At 40.9% G+C, this 24,223-nt stretch overlaps 1 protein-coding gene across 2 annotated transcripts in view; it reads left to right on the forward strand.

Moving 5' to 3' along the window:
- Window positions 1-24,223, forward strand: part of CDH20 (cadherin 20) — a 210,564-nt gene that overhangs the window by 3,363 nt on the left and 182,978 nt on the right. The window contains exon 1 of one of the 2 annotated variants that reach the window (XM_046025154.1): window positions 3,642-3,690. The exons of the other annotated variant lie outside the window; for it this stretch is intronic. The gene's annotated coding sequence lies outside the window, so the exon portion shown is untranslated. Of the gene's footprint in view, window positions 1-3,641; window positions 3,691-24,223 lie in introns of those variants that run through there. 2 annotated transcript variants of the gene reach the window in all.

The raw sequence follows: 24,223 nt of genomic DNA on the forward strand, positions 1-24,223 counted from the left end.
AGACAGTTAATTGTTCATTCTGATCTAGTGCTGTTGGAATCAGTAGTGCAGAGCAGCAAAAATACGAGCAAGGGAGAAATAGAAAAGTAACACATCACTTTTATCTTCACTTGTTTCCCTGGGATGGGACTCTGGAAATCCTGGTTAGTGTTCAAATAAAAAAGAAAAGAAAAGCAATATTCATATCCCCAGAACACTGGGGACACTGCATCTGTGACCCATTGCTGCCATTTCTTCCCCTCCAGGTTCTACTCTGGTTATGGACTAAATATGGCAGCTTCTAAAACCAGCCTGAGGAAAGACAGTAGGAATGAATGCATTAGGTGACCTGGGCGTCAGTTACTAGACTTCAGTTAGGTGAGAGCCTTGGTAACAGCTCAATCAAAATATATGCAAATAGCACCAAGTTTTTGTGCTTCCGACACTTTTTTCAGAGGCATTTAAAGTTTAAGAAGTAAATATTCCATTTTTGACATTTAGTTATTTTCTATTATGAAACAAATTGCCTAGTGATTAATCTTTCACATTTAATTGAAGAAATAGCCTCCTCTGTATTTTCATGCTAATTTAGAGAAAAAAGAAAACATATTTTAAGTGATAAAGGTGATTTTAAGCAGCTGAGCATCTAGTTATTATAGGCAGTAGACTGTGACTTATTGTTATTTACTAAAAGATGGCACCGTCATAAATTCCTTCCAAAATGACTTCTGCAAATAAGAAATGAGGAAGAGACTGTGGAGAGCATTAAGTACTTGCTATCAGGGGCGGGAAGGAAGAATGATGTTATCTATGCATCAGGTTTAAACCGTCCCTGAATCCTCATATTGATATGGAATATGGAGCAAAGTTCTCATTATTCGAATGAAAAAAAAAAAAAGAACATCTTTAAGTGTCACCGTTAAATATAATTGTTCTGTGAATAAAAGCACTATGTTATAAAGTAAGCATGCTAAATTACATGAGGTCATAAAGTCCCATGAAAAGAAATACTTCATTTCTCCAAGATATGCATTTGATCTCAGTTTGCTAAAGAGGTACAGAACTACCTTTACCAACCTTCAGTTTCTTCTACCCGTCATGAATCAAAAGGGATTGCAAAGGCAGAATTACTTACTGTTAAAAAGCATAAGTGGTACAAAATTATGGAACTATCTAGATTTCAGACGACAAAATCTACTTTATGAAATGCACTATCTACAGCACTTAAAAATAGAAAATCATATCGCCACATTAAATTATGGCAACAACCCATTTTAAAGAGAAATTTAGTCTTTTCTCTTTTAATTGCTATTCATGGTTTGCTAAATAGTTTTTCAGGATAACCTGCCAATCTCCTGCTAACCAGGACTGTCTAGTTAAGAACGTTCCTAATTACATATGGATTAACTTAATTTTAGAACCCTAAAAATATCCAACTCAAAGCATTACTCAAGTGCATTGCAAACGGTCCAATTCCCCTCAAGGTATATGCAATTTTTGTTTTTTTTTAAGTTTAAGGAATCATAGAAGAGAGCCCATTCGGTATGGGAATACATCAGTTAATAACTACACTAAAAGAGTAAGGGAAGCTATAAACTGGCCTATCTTTTTAAAATATGCAAAGTAAAGTTGTAACAATACCACTCATTTCTTCTTCCAAAGCAGTAAGGGCAGGTCATGTCCTGCAAAGTACAAATGTCAAATACATCACACAGCACTGCCTTTTGAAATGGGCATTTCTTTCATTTATAAGAATGGTTAACAATCTAATTAAAAGCTTGGCGCCTCTTCCAATAACACCTTGGCCATGTTGACAGCAAGGAGGTATCTTGCATGGAAGAAATATTTCTTTAGAGTTCTATAGCTCCTCATTGGAATCTTATACACAGTAGATTTCAATAAATATGGGATGATTTCATTTTTTAGAAGGAAAATAAAAGAGAATTAATGGAACTTCAAGTTTGATGAATTCTTAATATTTTACGTAAAATGCTTGGTCTTTGTGACTTTAAATTATTTCTCTAAATTGGCAAGATATGCCTGTGACAATAATAATCATTATTGGCATGTTCATTCTGGTGTGGATAGGAGAAGGTAAGAAAAGAGGAAAAACTTCGAAGGCTTTCCATTTGTTTGGGCAAGTTTTCAAGTTTTACCTAAATACTGAACGTGTTTATGCATGTATGTTACTAAAAATACACATTAACTCTTCAGAATGAACATGACAATTCACCACATGGTCATTATTCTCAAAAAGTAGTCACACAAAATCTACCCTTGAAGTACCAAGGATTCACTAGGCCAATTATGACTAAATGGCTACATGTTCCATCCTCTATCAGCTAATTAAAGGGTTATTAATAGACTAATAATTCCATTCCATGGCAGTGCCTACTTCTGGTTATCACTGGAGTTTGTCTGACATATGGCCAAATAGTCAAAGCCGACCATGCCCCTGTAACACCGTGTTCAGCATCTGGCAGAAGGACAGAAATGCACACTGGAATTACTTGTGGCCAATACGCTTACACTTATCTGTTCTTGCACCTGATTTATAACTAAAATAACCTAAGTGAACCTAAAAAAAAAAAAGCAGGTGCCCACAAGGAACTAAAATGTCCATTATAGGTAAATCATCAGCCTGGTCTTTCTGTTTTCCTTACCAACTAAGGTCTGACCTTAGTTGAACGAACAAGGTGGTCTTAGTGTTTTCCTAGAGAACAATACATAGTGTAATATGTTGGCATAATTGGGAGCTAGTAGTCAAGAGAAGACCAGGATAGAATTAGCATGAAGTTTCAATTACCCCTTGTTCCCAGAGAGAGTTGTTTACTAGGATTCGAGTTAAGGTTGTGGTTGAAATAGCATGAAAAAATGAACAGCACAGCTTTCTTGTTCTCTAGCGGATATCTTTGCATGGAGCCACACTTGGGTTTCCACTTTGCACCAACAAATTACAATACAGCTTTGGAAAGAGTAGTTGATATAAATTGTTGGAGAGACATTTTAAGTGTGCACCTGAACATACATATGTATTTTAGACGTATTTACAAAAATCTACAGTTAAAACTATTGTACACATACTAAGGCACAGTGTACATTTCATATCATACTCATTATCACTTTATTTTACTGTATAAAGTCAATGTCTTTGAATCCTGTATCAAGTCCTAATATGTGGTTAATTTGTACATATCATGAATAATCGATGAACTTCCCATAATTTGTTTTTTAAAACCAACAGAAGTAATTTAGCAATTTAATTAGAAATTGGCTAAAGGAATTTCATTTAGAAGTAATTTCTAAAGGCAACCAAATACATGTCTTTTAATTGGAAAGATTATTAGCGCTCTAAGTATCAGAACAGATGGAAGTAAACACTCAAGTCTCTGTATCTAAATCTTCTTCCACGCAAATGTTTTGAATAACATGTAGAGTACACATGTCGGATACATCACACATCACTTGCCAGCCTTTCAGGTCAGGGAAAAACCACCTGGACATTATAGCCGTCTCTGTGCCCACCCACACACAGGCCCAAAGGTTGCCTTGTCTTCATTTTCTAAGGCAAGAAACAATACAAGTTCTGATCACTCTCTTCTTCAAATCCCTCCATTCCCTGTGTCTAAGGTCTCATCTGGAGTATGACTTTGCAGAGGCACCGTCATCCCATCACTGAAAAAAGCAGCCACACTGGAGAGCATGGGTCTTGTAAGCATTTTTGGATATTAAATAAGAATCTAAATCTGTACCCATAATTTGCAGAAACTGGCAAGAACATCCCAAGGATGTTCATCTTACAAATAAATATTAAGCATTTTTTGGGCTATCACTAACATCACTACCAACTGTATTTAAAGCAAAAAGTATCTAGCGATCAAAGTACATTTTCATCCACATTGTAGTTTTGAAGTGTTACAGTTTTATTTACCTTTTCCCCTCGCCTATGCTCTCATCTCCCTAACACTGGGAACATTTATGTCTGTCTAAAAATGGGAGGCATACTGGTATTTGGAAATAAAATCCTCAAGTAGTCATTAAAAAATTAGTCCATTTGGCAGTCCAGCATCTCAGTGGAATGCATCAGGCGGCTAAGCACAGATCATCTGATTCACCGGCTGGTGAACATTTGGAGATCAAGTTGCTGAGGGTCGTTTCTTTAAACACAGGAAAACAACAGATTTCTTTATGATATAGAAGTGCTATCCCTTTCTTTGGATACATCTATGTATACAGTAGCTCGCTTGTGTCCATTAAAATGCGTAGTATTCAGAGAGAAAACAGACAGAACAATAAAAATAACCACCGCATATTCAGGCCTCGCCTCCGTGCCAGACACTACGCTGAGTGCTTCACAGGCATGACCTCATTAGTCCTCTCGGTGAAGACGGCACTGCTCCCATCTTCATTTTGCATATGCAAACCCTTAAGTCCCAGGTTAGGTGGTCCCTGAGGGCAGATTTCCAACGTAGGACTCTCCAGTTTGAAAGTGTACTCACCGCTCACTTCTATCACCTCCCCTAGAGCAGGGTTCTGTTTGTCTGTTTGTTAAAGATTTATTTATCTATGACAGACAGAGAGTATGTGTGGGATGGGGAAAGGCAGAAGGAGTGGGACAGAATCTCAAGCAGACTCCCCACTGAGTGCAGAGCCTGATATGGGGCTCGATCTCATGACCCTGAGACCAAGACCTGAGCGGAAATTAAGAGTCCGACACTTACCCGACTGAGCCACCCAGGCGCCCTTAGAGCAGGGTTTTATAACCTCCACCCTGGTATTTGGGGCCAGATAATTCTTAATTCTTTATAGGACAGGTAAGAAAGGAGCTGATCTGTGCATTGTAAGATACTTAGCTGCCTGCCTACCTGCTAGATTCCAGTAGCTTCCTTCCTCCCAACTGTGCACACCAAAAATGTCTCTGGACATTGTCACATGTCTCCTGGCAAGCGAAATTACCCCAGACAGAGAACTGCTACCAGAGAAGCAAAGGTTAATGTCCATGCATTACTTATCAACACACACATTTTCAATTTAAGGGTACGTCATCCATTTCCCAAATAATAAGATAGATAATTAGCATAGTTATGTTAGCCACATGACTTCTAAAAATAGACTATACAAACTTTCAAAAAAAGGTATTAATAATTATTAAGTAAATATTATTAATATCTTTGCTCTTAAACTGAGTGACCAACACATTGCTGTGATATCTTAGTACCAACAAAGACTGGTACAATCGTTGAAAAAATTTCAAACCACAGTGCCCCAAAATGCCAGTTAACAGACTGTCCACTAGACTCCAGTTTTGGGAGGACAGCAATGGAACTCTCTTGTTCATCTTTATATACCCTGGACACAACATCCTGCTTGGCACACAGACAATGCCTAATAATACTGCTTTAATAAATGGATGACATTATGAATAACCTCATACAGGTTTGGAATGCTCTATTGCAGGCCTCTGTTGGACTTGGCATGTTTTACATTTTACTTTAATTAGTGGCATGGATGTGCCCATAACAGTATGCCAATCATATTTATAAATTTAATGAGACAAGAAGGGAAAGGTAATACATTCAATGAAGAAACGGGATCAAAAAGGTTGGTAAGATGGGCTGGATCTAAGAAGATGAATTTTCACATGAAAAAATGCCTACGAGGAAAACAGACGATGTGAAGGTTGAGGGGCATGCCCACAGCCTCTGCCAGCTACGAAAAGGCAGAGCTGGCACCCAAACTCACACTGCTCGGTAACAACCCTTCCCTGGCTTTGCTTTGTCTCAGTCGGGGTGCACCCAAGCTGTCCCGTTCTGTTCCACTCCTCACACTCTGCCCGAGTCCCATCTGTAGGGTATATCCACTGGCCTAGGAAGGGTTCACAAACATATCTTTGAGGTGAGAGAAATGGCTGAAAGTCTACAAAATGGCAGACCCGACACAGAAAAGACCAGACACAGAAAAACATGTAACAATCATCTTCAAGTATCTGGAATATCTTCACGTAAAATAGAAATGCAACTTATTCTGAATTGCATGGACACCTGAACCAGGTCCCCCGAACAGAAACTACAGAGAAGCAAACTTTACCCCAGCACAATGACAAGTTTCTTAATGAACTGACTGTCCTACGTTGGAATGGGCTCCCCTGGGGAGTGGTGAGCTCTCCGTCATCAGAGGGGGAATACGCAGATGACTGGCCTATGGGAGTCTGAGCCCAAACAGAGAGGAGAATGTACCAGACATTCTCCAGGGTACTTTCTAGCTCTCGGTGTACAGAGACTCTTTATGTGTTTGTTTGCTTTGAGAGAGAGACAGAGAGAGCATGCATGAGTGCAAGGGGAAGAGGGAGAGGGAGGGAGAGAGAGAATCCCAAGCAGACTCCAGGCTGAGCCCAGTGCCCAAACACGGGGCTTGGTCTCGTGACCCTGAGGTCACAACCCATGCCGAAACCAAGAGTCAGACATTTAGCCGACTGTGCCACCCAGGTGCCGCAGGAACAATCTCTTATAGGCTATTATTGACCTTGTAAACTACTCTGTGTAATTCTGTTAATAAAAGCAAGATCTATGTTTCCTCTACTCCACATATCTAGAGTTATAGGGGTAAGTAAAATACAACGGGCAGGAGAGAGAATCTTACCATGTATCATCATGTAGAATAAGAGTCATCTCCTGTGTGCCAAGCCTTGTGTTCAGTGTACCCCCATCTTGTCCATCTGTTCCTGACAGGAACCCCATAAAATAAGAACTGGTATCATCACCACTTCATAACCGAAGAAACTGAGTCACACAGAAGTTAAATAATTGATCCAAGATTACACAGCTACTAATTCTAGCCTTACTGTGCGAAACCAAGTCAGTCCCGACTTACAAAGTCTGTTTTACAAATACACAGCATACTGCTTCATCCTTTCAGCAAGGATACACTATTTTGTTCGAAACGCTGGCAATTTCTAGAGTTTGAGACATACGGCTATTTAAATGCAAATACCTAAAACATTTTCCAAAGACTCAAATTCAACATTTAAAAAATTATTGGCTATTTTCTATTATCCATGATATTGCCCCCTTCAAATAGTGCAAATTGCTATGACTTGACTTTAAGTAAATAAGCAAAACAAGGTTTTTAGGGTTTTTTTGTTTTTAATGTCTATAGAAGAAAGACTTGGTAATAGCATTTTAGATACCATTCTGTAAATTAAAGAATTAGAACCCAGGCCTCCGGGCTATAAGTACTAGTATGAGAACGACTGATAATTTTGATTTCCACAGATTTAGGAAATTGTCACGGTCAGGTTTTTTAGACCGTTATATCATTAGAGATTGTGTTCTCTTCTGATCCTAATTACCTTATTGGATTACTTCTGTTTATGGTTATCTTATTGGCTATTTTGTAAAACCAAACTGATTTCTAAATCTACTTTCTATGCCTTTATTATTTCACTGTCAAAATGCTGATGAAAAGCTCTAAACTCTTCTGCCAGACAGCACTGGATTCGGCCTATCTGTGACTCTGATTTCTTGAAGAGAACTTCAGCTTTGCAGGCTGCATCTGGCCACGTCCTGTCCTCAGGGAGTGCTGCTTCATGCCCGCCACTCCAGACAAGAATCAGCCCAAGGCTTCAAACACAGTTCAGCATTCTCTTTCTAAACTTATTGCCACCCTGGTGCTTACAAGCATTGCAAGGTGCAATGAAGCCCGTAATTCTAGGTTGATTATTTTTGCAAAGCATAAAGGCAGTCGTAGGAAAGGGCCCAAGCACCTGTCCTAAGACTGAAGATGGCGTCCAAAGCGGTTTTCTGCAGGCAGCCCTTTCGTCAAAAGGCAGAAGGCTTCGCCAAGCCCTGTGGCTCACGGAGTTCTCCTTCTGTCCATGATAGGGGTCGGCCACCTGTTGCTAATAAAATGTATGTTCACAGCGTGCCCAGCATATGTCTAAAAGAACTACCTGCTAGGCCTCGTACTGTAACAGTCACTCACCAGGGTACCATTCCACCATGTCAAACTGTGACTTGAAGAACGTTTCTAAGACTTTGTGCAGTGGGACAGAGATTAGTTAGTGCACTGACGCTTTATTCACAATTTCCCCCAGGTTTTTATGTTATTCCATAGGGGGAAACCTTTATAAAAAGAATGTTCTCAATGTACTCCATTGTGGGAAATATTCTAAATCAAGAGCGGAGATGCCTCCTAAATGAACATGAGTCACAGGAAACATTTCTACAACTCAAAGCCGTGGAGAGCTCGGAGTATGAAACCATGAAGGCACATCCAGGATCACACTTGAGCTGCCCAGAATGTAGGACCCGATAGGTTACCCCGGAGATTCAGAAGGAATAAACCAGGAAACGTCCTACGAACACTGAGGAACGTACAGGCAAGTGCCACTGCTAGTGCCTCAATGCCAGACCTCCCAGCTTCTTGAATCAATGTGCGTCAAAAGCCATATCACATCAGTCTCTGCCCCCATTCGTGGTTCTAAGAAGGTGTTGCCTTTAAGTCATGACACCCTTAGAAGTCACTGGCTAGGGTGCCTGGGTAGTTCAGTTGGTTAAGCAAATGCCTTTGGCTCAGGTCATGATCCTGGAGTCCCAGGATCAAGTCCCGCATCAGGCTCCCTCCTCAGCAGGAAGTCTGCCTCTCCCTCTGACCCTCTCCCCTCTCACGCTCTCTCTCTCAAAAAAAAAAAAAAAAAAAAAAAAAAGAAGAAGAAGAAGAAGAAGTCACTGGCTAAGGGATCTGAGTAACTGGGGCAGGAGTTAGAGATGTCGAGAGGAGAAAAAGAATAACCACTAAGGCACAGCCTTACTTATCACAAGGGTAGGGAGGAAATGTGCCACTATCAGGAGTTTCATTATGATATGTAACCTTTAAGTTAAAGGGATCTTCCACCTTCTCTTTCCCATCCAACCTCACCATTATTAATGTCCTATGGCAGATACCAAAGAGAACTCTTGCATTTGGAGATAAAAAGAAATCTTTCATACATTTGGTGCTAGGAAAAAGAAATATTTAAACCAAATTGAAGGCATCAAAAATAAGTAACTGCATTGAAAAGTCACAGCCATATTGAACAATAAACAATTTATGGAAGGAGCCCAGAAAAAAATTGTTTTTTAAAAAATTGAAAAGCGTAGCTTCTGACAAGTATTCTTTATTTATGAGCATAAGTAGAATTTTTCAAGGAACACAAAAATACTAAAATAAAATGCAAGTTTGACACACACATTTTTCTTTGAGGGCTGGCCAAAAAGGGGAATCTAGGCAGATAGGAGGTTAATTGCATAGTTCAATTCAATGATCATTATCTATACTAATTGAGAGAACAGAATCAGGAGTATGTGAAATTGTTAATGGTCTGAAATCATTTACAGTTGACTAAGGAAGTGTTTGGGGCCTTTTGAGTTGAATACAGGTATGCTATCGAGCAATTCAGTTTTTAGAAAGACAAGTTTCATAAGTGAAGTCCAGATGCCCAAGCCTGAAAACTTCTCTTGATCCTCCTCCTCTCTTAGCTCAGCTCCTTCCTACTCGTCCTCGGGTGCCGGTGGGCCATATCCCCCAGATCAGTGTGAGCCTCACTTTCTGCTGGGTATTATCAGATAACCCAATGGGCCACTGGATGTGTTCTTGCCCTTGCTCTTTGTTCCCTGATAGCTCTTGTGACTGTGTGAATGTATGAGTCAGAGGGCAACGAAAGGGGAGAGGTGCAGAGAAGATTAACCTAGGAAGTTTCTGCCCCGATAACAGGAATCCAGACCTAACGTCCTAGACTTGTTTACCACTATCAGATTCGCAAAAACAAAATGCCACCTTCTCTAAAACAATTCCCTGGTTTCCAGGCAAAATGAAGTATGAATTGTTTCAAAAGGATTCTATGCATGCAAAGTGGATAGCTGTCAACAAAGCTATAATTAAGGAGATGAGATGCTGTCAATACACTTGAAATAATGATTTTCCTTGGAGCAGACACACTGTGCCTTATCCGTTCTCAACCCTCTTCTCATATGGCCTCCCTCCAGGATCATCTGAGTTTTCTCAATATAATTTAGGAGGGGGAACTCCCTATGCAGCTCTTTAAAGATTTTGAGAAATTCATAGACAACACTCTTCTGCCTTTTCAATGGACATGTTGCTTTGTTTTCTTAAAATTCATCGTGTGTTGTAGACCAATTATTATCAATTGTCCTACCTCCCGTGTTCCATTCATTTAAAGAACCCAATATAGTTTCATTAGCCGATGAAGAGCAATAAAGATTACCTGCTGGGTGAATGAATAGAGCCTTGTCTTTGCAAATTAGTTTCACATGTGCTATTTCATGTTTTCAGCACCATCTGCCAACCACCCTTCTCCTGGCTGCAACTGATTTCATACTATTTTGGTCTACTTGGGACATTTTAGATCTCAACAAATGTTTTTAAATGGAAGTACGGACTTTCCCTGCCAATTAAGTCACTTTCCTTACTCGTCCACTCTTAGGAACTGTTTCTACCACAGTCTTGCTCATGTCACTCCCACTTCTTGAGGAAATCACATTTCTCTGGAACCATCGCTGATCCTTTTCCCCAAAAGATGATTCAAAACATCTCTTCCTGGATGAGACCTCAAACAATTAGCCATAGATTTCTCTGCCCACTCCCAAGCTTCTGTTATTCTCCGTGTACTAACCTACATTTGGGCACCATGTTTGATGGTGTTTCTACCAGAGATGGTGGTTGGCTCAGGGGTGTATTTCCTCAACTGAGTCATAACTTCTTCAAAGCAGAAAAGGAATGTGTTCCTTTCCTATGTCACAGAGCTCCCCCCTCTCAAAAGTAGGGGCTCATCAACGCCAGTGGCCTGGTGCTTTACCCCCGAAAACATTCCCGAGTATCAGCTCCATGCTAGGACTGTTCTTAGGCCGCCCTCCTGTCAGGTGGTTGTCTTCCCTAAGCAGCCACAGAAAGATGAGGGGCTGCAAAAGTGAAAGGAGAGGTGCACACGAGCACAACTAGAGTTAAGAAAGGAACAAGGGAAGTTAGGAAGGGTGTTAGGAGGGAGCTGTAAAGCATCATTGTGCAGGAAAGGTGGAAGTTTTCAGCTTTTTAAAAACAGGAATAATTACATTTTGGTTGCTCCTTGGAATCTAGGTGTAGCTTTGTGATGCACTGGGAAAAATAAATTCATTTTTAAAGTGCACGTGGGCTGTGCTTTAAAGGTTGAAGAAGATAGGAGTTGAAATGTATACTCTTTAGGACTGGCTGTGAGAAACCCAGGAATTACCAGAACAACTAACCATGTCTCCATCTCTGAATTCCAGGCACCAGGTGGTACTTTGGCAAATCTGTTCTCTGTGCCCTACCTGCTAAAAAAAAAATCTTCTGTTTGACTTTCCCCATCTGCCTCCTAGCAAATCCAGCCCAAATCCAAAACAAACGGATGGAATTAGGTTCTGGAGATGGGCACTTTCCCAGGAAAACCTAGAGAAGTTCATTAACTGTTAGCAGTTTGAAATATTCATTTGCAAGTTGAACCTAAAACACTGTCATTCTCTGGATATGTCTTCCCAGGTTGAGATGCATGAATATGAACTATCCAGGAAATAGGCTAATTTAGAGGAAATTTAAGTTCTTAATGAATGTTTCCTAAGATTCCATAATGACTCCATTCTGTTTTTGCCATGTAAAGAAATATGCCCTTTTCACTGTTGTTAGCATGCATGTCTTAGAAATTCACTCCTACACCATACAATGGCAATTATTTTTCCGTGGATATCCAGAAATTCAGCATCTAGAGGCTCTGCACTGAGAATCAGAACATATTGATTCAAGCCATATCTCTCGAAACCAAGCCTAAAAACCAAATGAAGCAACATCCCAAATTAGGCCAGAGTACTATATAAGACTCCTAAACTGCCATGTGCATATGATAAAAGAAAAGAAAGAGAAGCATAAACATTGTTAAAATTGGATGTTTTGATCAATCTCACAACTGTGGCTTGCCACGATGTCATCTGGCGCATATCTCCATAAACTAACAGCAGCTGAAGATTTAAATGAATGACTAGAGAATCACAGCCAAAGGTGGCATATTCGCCTTTAGGGGTTCCCAAGATAAAACAGCACAGACGGGGTGGCTAAAACAACGTAAACTCATTTTCTCACAGTTCTGGAGCCCGGAAGTACAAGATCAAGCTGCCAGCAGAGTCGGTGTTTAGGGAGAAGTCCCCCTGGGGCTGAGATGGCCACCTTCTCACTGTGTGCTCACCTGATCTCTTCATTGTGCATGTGTGGCTGGGGGGAGGGGGAGAGGGAGGGAAGAGAGAGAGAGAGAGAGCAGGAGCGCGAACACTGGTGTCTCTTCTTATAAGAACATTGGTCCTGTTGGATCAGTGCCCCAACCTGTGACCTCGTTTTACCTTAATCACGTCCTTACTCCAAATACAGCCAGCCTGGGAGGCTTCGGGCTTCAACATATGAATTTGAGGCAGATACATACATCTGGGCTGTTTCAACCAATAAAACCCATTCGTGTATTTGTCCCATTTAGATCGCTGCAGGCATTAAGGAATCCCTGAATACTGACTGAACCCACCGGGTTGAAGTGACTCCCACTGGCCACACAGTAGCTGCATAACCTAAGACTGGATCCCAGGTCCCAGGCCATTGGTCCTGCCAGGGCAATACAGTGCTCCACCTCCCCAGCCACCTGTCACAGTGCCTTAGCATGACCAGTGCATTTCATGGTGTTTGGCAATGTCTGTTGCTGCCTAGTCTTAAGAAATACCAGAAGAATCTATGGTTTTCTCTATCTTCTACTGGCTTTATGTTCTAAGCCCTTGTCATTTTTCTTTACATTTCTAGCATGAAATTATTGCTAGAAACCTTCTGTTTCTTCCAGCAAGACCCCTAACTTTTTGACAAGACTGAACTCCCTTCAGTGATCCCCTTGGTTCTAGGGCTAGACTCCCAAGGTCTTGAGTGGATGTTAGGACATCCAAATGGAGGGTGAACCCAAGCAAGAGTCCTTCCTCAGTCAAAAGGAACCATGAGCAGATGACTGAACTCCTTGTGTGATGGCAAGACAAAGAAAGGGGGCAGCGTTTACTCACCAGGACTTACAGTAACACCTACTAGATGCCAGAACAAAAATGCCAAATGTCAGAGCTTTCACACGCTGGTAGTCTAGGTCTCGCTCACATCACAGTTCAACTGCCTACCACGTGGTCCTTCTGAGTGCTTTTCCTCTAAGAAATGACTCAGAAATGTATAGATTCCATCTCTTGAGTCTGCTTCACCTAGGGGCAGAAATCTTTGCTTGAAGTCAGCCGAGGAGAGGCAGACGGTGTGGTGGGTCTTTCAGAAATTTATTTTTGTAAACATATAATGTATTATTTGCCCCAGACTGTTTTATAGTTAGTCATGAGAATGGTGTAGATCACTTCCAACTGCCTTTCATGGATTCCAGAATCCTGCCATGGGACCCAAAGCTAACAGCAGGGAGACTGGGAATGTACTCTTTCCATGTGCCCAGGAAGAAGGAATGGGACTCTTCAGCATGGGAACAGCTCCCACCATTTTCCTAACTACTGGGAAGCATCTTGTTGCTTAGATGAACTCACCGAGTTTGGTGGCACTGAGGAGGGGGGAATGGGAGACTGGGGGCTGGAGAACACCACATCATTGTTAGTAATTCCACTTTATCTGTGACGTGAAATGCAAGCTCCTTAACAAATCTCAGGAGACACAACATAGCAGTACCGTATGATGGGTAAGGGTGTTATCTCTGGAACCAGACAGCCTGAGTACCACCGCTGCTGGTCCCAGGATCATAACCCACCCCACTTTCTGCGGATGTGGGTGTCACAGTCCCCATCTGAAGATTAGCTGGTTGGGGGTTTAACCAACAGATCTTGGAGTCTGGTTAGCTTTAGATCACTGATCCTGTTTCTGAGCTAGTTACTTATATTCCGGGACAAGTTACTTCGTCTCTCTGAGCAAGTTCACTCATTTGAAGAATGAGAGTAATAATGTCAACCTCGAAGGAATTATATTTGATTATCTACATAAAGCATTGTGCACCTTCCCGAACACATAGGAAACACACAGTAAATGGTGACCGCAAATACTATCAGAAGAAAATGGGACCACATGCCTCTTTACGACTGCTAGCCAATAAAGATAACTGCAAAATCAAATTTAAAAAACTAAAAAAATTTTAGGTGGTATGGGTTGGTTAAAAAGCAGCAGGTTTGGAATTCTTAGATCTATGTGAAAGCTGCGTGACTTTGGCTAAGTACCTTGACGCCTTTCTTTAAAACATATTCCTGCTACCCATGTCCTGAAATTGACCTCATGACTCCGCATCATGAGACAACACACAGAAGCATCTAGCAGTTCCTGTAACAGAGTTAGGTACTGGAAGCAAGTTGAGTATGGGTCACCAAGTTCCTCTCAAATGGTTCTCCATCAGAAAGTAGTATTTCAAACAATGAGAGTGAGAAAACACCATCTTAGAAAGACATGTTCGCAGAGAATAAATGATTGGTTTCAAGCAGATGCTTATTATGGTGATTTTTTGATCCCTGACCTTTATCACCCCCCAGCCCCATCTGAGAGCAGCTTCTTGATGCCTCTATTCAAATGATAATCACTGTGCAAAAACTCAATGTCTCTCCATTCAGGAGCTTACAGTACACATCTTAATAAACCATAATGAACTGAAGATGTGGATATCACTGGATAAACAGGCCTCTCTCTCCAGCTGTCATGTCTGTTTGTGACAACAACTGGTATTTCATTGTAAAAGATGCTAATTTCAATCTGAGCTGTGGCAGTGTTGAGAGGAGCATAAAAGGAATTCTTGATTATCTATATCAGGAACTGTGGTCCCTGGGGATATGCTCGGAAACTTCAGATCACATATGGCAAGAGTGTTGTGATAAAATATGCATCAATGAGGCTTCACGATTTATGATAATAAAGAAATGGAAAGTTTTGCCCTCTATGATAACTGTTTGTGGCTGGTACGTCTCTCTTTTTTTCTATTTCTGGAGGCTTTATAAATGACATTTGTTGTACTAATTATGACATCATTCTGTACCTGGACCACCATCTCATTGCTGTAACTGTTCTGTCCAATTCCTGGGGGCTTCTCATAGTACTGTTTGAACAATGATGATTTTTCCCCCACCTTTAAGAAATAGTAATTATGTTGGCTGCTGGACCATATTAGCTGCCTATCAGAGTTAAACAAACACTAATTATTACTTCAACTTAAATATCACTGCTTATTAGCACTGGCCAGGCTATAGGGAGGCCAAAGTTTTCAGAGACACAAAGCACACATCAGAGGGGGAGACGTGTGGAGGGCCAAATCAGGGTGGCCACTGTCTTTCCTTGGGAATAGGTCATTCTTTATTTTTAAATATTCCTATTTGGGGAGCAGAGAGTGTTGCAGTGAACTTTCTTAACTGGTGTGAATACGAGCTGATGATGTTTGGGGAGAATTAATATTCTCATTTAGCAAAACTAAGAGTTAGCCACTGCAACCCCTCTATTGCTTTATTTTGACCAGCTATTGAAATCTCAAAATCTGGAAACCAGTGTGACGCTTCCCAGCACGAAATCTGCAGGTGGCTGAGGGCTTATTGACCATTTTACAAGGTATCTGGTTCTATTTTTAGAAGCTCTCATGATCAGAAATGTACTCACTTGATTGATAGAAAATGTGCCTTCATATGTTTGCAACCCTCAGTCCTCTCGTGTTACATGGAATAATCCTCATCCCTTTTGATAGAATGACTCTTCAAATGGATAAAGAAGGCCAGTGTGGTCTCCCAGTTAGCCTCTAATCTGGTCACGCACACCTACTGCTCATGGTTTCTACTTCATGATGACCCTAGTAACCACTGTCCATCACTTCCAGTCACCTCCAAGATCTGCGGCTCCTACACAAGAAGGGTCTGGTACATCGATTTCCAAGTTAGAAGTATTCCTTTAGCTGTTCAGAGATCAAAGCCTGAAGTCTTTAGAGCAGCACTGGCTTTTCCACCACAGGCTTTCCCTCCCACCAGCTTCCCGCTGCAATCCACGCTAGTACACCTCCTTCTCTCTGATCCTATCCTTTTCCTGAACCCTAGGCCTTTCCTCCTCTAAATGATGATCTCTATCTCTCCAAGCCTGACTTATTCTTCAAAGCCCACCTCTCCCACAAAACCTTCTCAAACCCTAGGCTGGTATTCACTTCTCCAGCCCCTAGAGACCCATAAAAGGGACTTTATATTGCAATACCAGCACTAATGATTCATTTACTTGTGTTCCTGTAGGTTTCAATAGGACATTAGAAGATCTATAATTGCACAGACGGCCTCACTTGCTTTTGAATACCCTATAGTGTCTACCACAGTGCTTTGCACTTAGTTTAATGTTCATTAAAATTCTGTCCCATTGAATTAAATGATCCCTCGCATGCACGCAACCTATCAAATATCCTTCAACTGCCGTTTCCCAGTTTGCCAACCCCAGACCACACTGAGATCTCTCTTGATCTCAACCCACACTGCCCAGTACTGGAGTCACTAGCCACATGTGGCTATTTAATTTTAAACTCACATTAATGAAAGTTAAACCAAATTAAACCTTCGGATGCTCCGTCACACCAGTTACATCTCCAGGGTTCTCTGTAGCCACATGTGGCTAGTAACTACCATACTGGACAGCACAGATACAGAACATTTCCATCACAACAAACAGTTCTACTGGAGAGTGTGGGTCCAGACACTGTTCCAACAATAGAAGCACAACCTTCCATGCTGTGTGATTAGCCACATCACACGCTTGCCGAACAGCATGCAAGCCTCTGGCTAATTAAAATCCCCAGGTCTTTTTTGAATGAACAGCTTTTAAGCTCAACTCCCTTCATAGTGTACTTAGACAATTACTTCTGGGGATCTAAAGATAATTTCCTCTCCACCATACCCCATTAAGCCCTAATGCATTTTATCTCTTCTCTTTTATCTGTCCAGCTTATCAAGATCTTTGGTTTTTAATTCTGGCATGCTTTGGGCTATCCTAGCCTAGGTTTGAGTCACCTACACATTTTAAGTACTTCTAACTTCACATTAGTTGTTGATAAAAATGCTGCCTGTAAATAGGGGGAAGATATGATTTGTCATCCAAACCAGGACACTTTTCAGAGTGAAATGGAGTGCTATAAAAAAAAACTATGCTGGGATGCAGGCACTAAACTGGGACTGGGACCAGGGCACACAGAGTGGATGGAACGTTGCCCATGAAAGATCACAACCAGACCGTCACTAGAAAGAGTCCTCCTGACTGAGACCGGACTAATATTTAAAATCTGTTAACATGTTAACTCAATTTTATCTAATTTCAGACCATACTGCTCCATTTAATTTGTGAAGCTAGCATGAGAAATAAAACATCTTAAGTTCAAATCACCTTACTCTTCTCAGCCTTCAATACATGCACCAACACATTTTTTTTTAAGAAAAAGAAGACAACATAATGTAAGTGGAAATAAAACTTACAAACACATTAGAAAAATATGAGCAGAAAAAAATTAATTTATAAAATTTGAATATAGTATCGTCCTTGTGGTTATATAAGGACTCCAGGGGTCCACAAAAACCTGCCTTGTACGTGATAAGTTAACAACGACTTAAAGCTAGATTTTCAGATTCAAACAAAAAGAAAGAACAGCCATCTTATATTACTTTTTTTTTCTGAACGTGTCAATTTAAAGAAAACCTACAGCTCATGGTGGTCACTAATAGTACTGGCCATTCATCTAGTAACTGAGCCAGCACAATCCTGGTAAAATCCTAACAGAGCATGGTGCCCAGATTTCCTAAGACTGTAAAGACAAACACAAGTATGGAGGCTTTGCAACTTGAAGAAGAGGATGTCACACTGCCAAACCCCCATAAAGGAAATAAAATAAAGATTTATGTGTTAGTCTGTTTTAGTGGATTTTACGCATAGAAATATGAATAAATTTGGACCCCAAACTGGACCAAATGTCCCATAAATTAATGTAGCTAAAAGTCAGATAAAGGTCACAGCATAAGTTGACGGGGAGAGAAAACAGTAATACTAGACGGAGAGCAGAGGAGAGAGAGACTCTGGGCCGCTCTAGCCAGCCCTGGCCACACCGTCCAGGCCCTTCTTATCCTCTGAGCATGTTTCCTCATTCACGCAGGAAATCACTCTTGGCCCTGGGACACCCCAGGCTGGTGGGAGGAGCGACCCCATCTCTCCCAAGTCCACAGGGACCGTCTTGAACCCAAGTTCTCCAGCTTGAAAATCTTGCAATGCTGCATATAAGTGTCGAAAGGAATACTTAGGGCTCCTCCTACACACTGCAAATACTGCTCTCATGTACATTAACACGAACGCTTTTTAGAATTGTCGCTTATTTCTTGGATCTCCACAATGTGTAGCAAATGTCTACAATCCATCTTTTCTACTTTTAAGACATTTTTAGGGCACTCTATAGTATCACTGCACCTATGTCTTTTACTTATTTTTCAACATTTTTCTCCAAGTCCTTCAACTCGAAATCAGGTATGTGTAATTAGGTGCTCAGTATAAATGAAATATTATTTCAACAAAATCTGACTTCTATTGAGCTATAACAGAATACTGAAATGAAGATTATATTATCTCTTAGGAAAATATTTATTTTCCTCTGCAGCCTAGATAGGGAAAAAGAACTTTCTAATCATTCGTTTGTGGGTTGAGTATACGTCATCCTTTTATTTTGGTCCTTATTTTAATTCCCAAGCTAATAGCAATTCACAGGCAGTTAAGAAACCCAATTTGATCAATTTTCTAAGTCCCTTGTTTTTCATTAGGACAATCCTTCAGGCTGGTGGCCTTCAATTAGTTTGGTGGACAGCTCTGGCTAATGTTTTAATGATCCCTAGCAAGAGAAACAAAAAAAGAGAAAAAAATGGGGTGGTGGGAAATTTACAATGGTGAGGATAAGCTCAATCAGGCAGGGAGACAGAGTACAGAACCACTAATTAACTCTTGTCATTTCAACATCTGGAAGCTAAAAGGAGACACCCAAGTATCCCTGTGCTGCTGACAAGTCAGTCCTTGAAGTGTGTGCTACAAAGAGTAGCCCCTAATCCTATATTCCCAGACACTAGGAACTTGTCAAACAGCCTAGCTAATAATACTATTACAACATCTAATTTTTGAGGGTGTAATGATACCAAAATACTTGCAAAAAAAATGGAAGGAACAATATAATCTCTTGCAACAGCCTTCTAACTATCCCCTCTGCTTCCATCTTGCCTCTCTGCTGTCTAATTTACACACAGCAGACAGAATACTCTCTAAGAACAAACTAGATGGTATCACTCCTTTGCTTAAAACCCTCTAAAGATTTCCCGTTGCAATTAGAATGAAGTACAAAAATCTTTACTGTGCCAATAAACCCTACATGATGTAGTCTGTAACCACTTACACTTTTAGCTTCACGACTTAGGAACCCAGTTATAATGGCTTAAACGCTGACACTTAAATGAGCCAGAGATGCAAGCAGTTTACCTTAAACAAGTAAGGGGTTTCTTTTTTTCTCCTGTAACAAAAAGTCTAGAGATTGGCAGTGCAGGGCTGGTACAGCTGCTCGACAAAATCATTAAGGAACCAAATTTTCTCTGGCTTCCTGCTCGGCCATCCTTATTATGTGTCTTTTGTCCTCATAGTTACAAAACGGCTGCTCTATTTCCAGGCATTATGTCTATATTCCAGGCAGGAAGGAAAAGAAACAAAGGATGAAAGTACTGCATGCCAGTTGAGTCTGTGACTTTTAATCAGAAAAATAATCATTTTCCCAGGATCCCCAGCCAGTAATCATCATCTCCTTGTTCAAGACAGTATCACAAGGCTATTGCAACACAAGAAAATCAGGAGCTATGATTTGACTTCATTTCCTAATCTCTTCACTCCATTCTCCATGCTCCAGCCATCCTAGCCTCTCTGTCACTCTAACAGCTTCTTCCTCTTCCCCATCTCTGGATCTTAACACTTGTGGTTCCTTTTGCCTAACTTTTCTCCAGATGGCTGCAGGGGTCCCGCCTTCACATCGTCCAAGCCTCTGCACGAATGTAACTCCTGCGGGCTGCTTTATCTGACTCTCTAGCAAACACAGTGCACCCCATCTCCAGTCCCTCCCCATCTCTTATTTTGTCTCACATTTGTTGTGGTGGTTTATTTTCTTTGTATCATGTCTTGGTATTTGAAATATTTTATTGTTTTGTCTTGGTGCTTATTATCCTCTACCCCCACTAGAATATAACCTCCTAACAGTGAGGTTTTTCCCTCTCTTCTCTCTGCCTTCAGTGGTACGTGGCACAGAGCAGGTGTGGAGTTGAGAGCCTGCTTTTGACTTAATGAGTGGATCGGTGGATTTCCTGACCTATCCCAAATTTTCAACCCTTTTCTTCACTGGATTCCTCCTTCATCTTTGACTCTGAAATGAGTAATAGCATAATGGTGCTTGAGTCTATTTGAATTTTCAAATTACATTTCATGTTTTCTTAAATGTCCATATCGCTTAGTCGGCTTTTGTAAGCATGATTGTCTTGGTCATAAAATGTGTTCGAGGAAATGATTTCCAATTATTTAGTATACGCGGTGGACTTTTGATTCCCCTACCACTTAGAAGCCTCTGTTTTTAATTATTCTAAATATCTGGGCCATGAACAATTTTTTCACATTTTCTGAGTGACCCCTTCTGTGTTCTCAAGACCATTATTCAAAGCTGATCCTGCACCTTTTTCTTTCTTAAAGTCCAAGGGCATACATTAAACAATTTCTTAGGAACATCTCTAGACCCCTTATGAACTAAACAATCAATTTTCATACTCTCTCAGACAAGTCTCTAAATCTTTGAATACAAGTATTTTTGACTGTCTGATTTTCGTTCCTGCTTCAAACTTGGTAAATGACTTTAACGTGACTTTCTTGTTCCATCTCTTTTTGCATTCCCTAGAATACATTTTGCAGAGCATTACAGAGGGACTCAATTTTCCTTATCCCAAAGATTTAACATTTTTTTATGCTCCAAAGATTTTTTAAAGCTTCCAAAGATTTTTTTGACGTAGATTTTTCCTTTATATTCATTTGTCCTGCTGCAGGGACAAAAAGCTAGGAGAGCAGGGGAAAAAAGAAAAGAAACAGAAACAGAAAAAGAAAGAAAGAAAAATGTACCAAGCTTAGAAATCTTTTTCCTTTTCCCTCATGGGCATAAATGAGAACCTTTTCATGACCAGTCTTCTAAGAACTCATTTTTCTTTTCACTCTAGCTTCACTGAATAAGGGTGGGGAGCACGGATTATCTGGGTAAAGTCAAAGTAAAAATAGTGCTAAAGCTATGTTCTTCTTGAGAAGCCTGAAGCATGCTACATTAAAAAAAAAAAAAAATCATCAAATTGTCCAACCCTGGGGTTTCTTTCTAAAGAGACAAGAAACATTTGGATACACCAAGCAAGACAGTTAAATGTGTAAAAACGGAGCCTGGGCCCTAGAGATGAACCAGAACTGATCTTTCCAGCCTTGGGTCCTAGTCCCTGGTGATCACTCATCATCTATCACCGCAGCTATTCCTCCAGCAGCCCAGACTCCAGGGTGAGGGCTGGGCTGCCCTGGTGATGGCCTGGGTTTAACATCAGGTCCTGGCTCGGTCCCTGGGCAGAGTGACAACAGACAAGGCAGTCATCCCTCAAGCAAGGTAAACTCTTTCAGGAGATTACAGAGTAATTATTAGCAACATCCCAAAGAGTGACTGTTCAAAGTTTGCCAGAGTCACTGAAAGGCTTGCTGAAAATGCAATCACTTTTTCTCTTCACTCTCTCTCTTTTTTAAAAGATCTATTTATGTATTTTAGAGGGGAGGGGCAAGGGAGAGGGAGAGAGAAACCCAAGCAGACTCTGCACCGAGTGCAGAGCCCAAGGCAGGGCTCAATCTCATGACCTTGAGACCACAGCCTGAGCCAAAAACCAAGAGTCCTACACTCAACTGACTGTGCCACCCAGGTGCACCCTCTTCACTCTACTTTCACTGAAGAAGGGTGAGAGCAGGGACTAGCCGGAAGTAAAAAACAGTGCTAAACTAAGACTCCATATTTGATGGATGCGGGGTAGAACTTGGGAACCCGCACTGAACAAGCTCCCCAGGCAATCTTTTTTTTTTTTTTTTTAAAGATTTTATTTATTTATTTGACAGAGAGAGATACAAGTAGGCAGAGAGGCAGGCAGAGAGAGTGAGAGGGAAGCAGGCTCCCTGCCGAGCAGAGAGCCCGATGCGGGACTCGATCCCAGGACCCCGAGATCATGACCTGAGCCGAAGGCAGCGGCTTAAACCACTGAGCCACCCAGGCGCCCCTCCCCAGGCAATCTTGATGCAGATAACCTATAGGCAACACTCTGAGAAAAGATACCCCAAACTAGTTAATGGGCAAAAGGGAGGGATATAGCTCGGGTCTTGACAATTAAGCCTGTTCTCCAAAACTGATGCAAATACATTAGATTGTTGAATGGAAGAAACAAACAAATCAGTGTGGATGTATGAACAAATGAATGAGAGCCCTTATTCACTTAACATTTATGGTGGGAATACGAAATGAAAGAATCTATGCCCCAGAAGTCCTCAGTCTTGAAGAGAGCACGAGAAGCCACCATCCCCACTGGTAAGTATTACCATGGAGGGAAGGAGGGCAGGGGCTGTGCAGAGTGGAGAGCTCAGATTTACTGGGCAGTGAGGCGATGCCAAGCACTGTGGAGACAAATGCCCTATATATTCTGCCGGTGGCACTGAGTCACACCTCAGAAGGGAGATGACATGTGAATAAAATTTACCTGCTAACCAAGGTGGGCACATTCCAAAGCACAGCCAGGCACAAGGACCCAACACCTTTCCAATTCTGCCTCCCAGGCCCGGGTGCAAGGACAGAAATGGTGGAAGGTCATTTCCTTAAGTTGCCATCAAAGCCATGAATGTCTGTCTATGCTCGCAACTTTTGTCTTAGGTGTCAGCTGCAATTTGCAAAAATCACACCATATTTGCCACACTTGTGTTCGCAACTGTAGACACCACCCTAATTTATGCCTCAGAATTTTCCAGCAAGTATGCATGATAAATCTCAGTCTGTGTCCTCGGCACTGTGTCAGTAAGGTGGACAATTAATTTATCATTCAAGCGGACTCTTTTCTCTGAAAGTCTCTAACAAGCACTGTGTGGTGACTACAAGTACTTCAATTAGTTTGCAAAAGCAAGTTCACTCACTTTTCCCCATTGCTTCACGGTGACCCTTCCCTTCTGCTAGACATACGCTGCAAGGTAGTAACAGAAGCTTGGAGAAGAAGCTAAGGAGAAAAGGGTAAATGCGTGCACTCAGAGACATCCCTCATGCCGTATTTAACAGGCTCCAACATTATCAGTGCTATATACTTGAATGACATCTTAAAACAAGGGGAAAATTGTCTTCCTAGAGGATAGCACAGTGCATTTTTTTGTTCCTTATTAGTTCAACTTAATTTTTGTTTATGAATTTTATAATCCCTTTTAGCCAATTAACCTCTTCACATTATACATAAAAGAAAATCTAACAATTGTTGAGCTAAGAACAGAAAATATTTTTAACTTACACCTCTCTGATCAGTCACTCATTGATGATATAATCAAACCAGAAGAATCATCAGAGGCCACCTACATGTCAGTTAGTGCTGTTCTATAACAAGCAAAGTACAGAAACTGGGAGGAAGTGTTCACAAACTTCCACAGCAATTTGACAGAAAAATATTCTTTTCAATTAAATCCAAAAATAAATTTTAAATTTGGGCTTCTCTTATTTTTTTTTCATTTCATTATTCTATTAAGCCACTTTTATTGTGCTTTATAAACGCCCTCACAATATAACAGATTAGAAAATAAAAGCAGCCAGCCTATCAGCACAGATGGTTTGAGATGCCCTGATCTAAGATTATCCTCAGACCTATAATAATAATAATTACAATATTAATTTACAGTGGCACAGAGCTTTCTGTTTTTCAAACATTCCCTTGGTGGCATTCACTCGATAGCAACCTTGCTAATTATCAATTTCCATTTCACAGAAGAAATTCGTCTCCAGAGAGGTTAGGTGAATCATCCAAAGGTCACACAGCAAGCCTGTTGTAGACACAGGACTATGACCTGTGGCCCCTTATTTTAAGAAAGACATTATTTTCTC

Source organism: Meles meles, chromosome 12 (genome assembly GCF_922984935.1).
Source record: "Meles meles chromosome 12, mMelMel3.1 paternal haplotype, whole genome shotgun sequence".
Lineage (NCBI taxonomy): Eukaryota > Metazoa > Chordata > Mammalia > Carnivora > Mustelidae > Meles > Meles meles.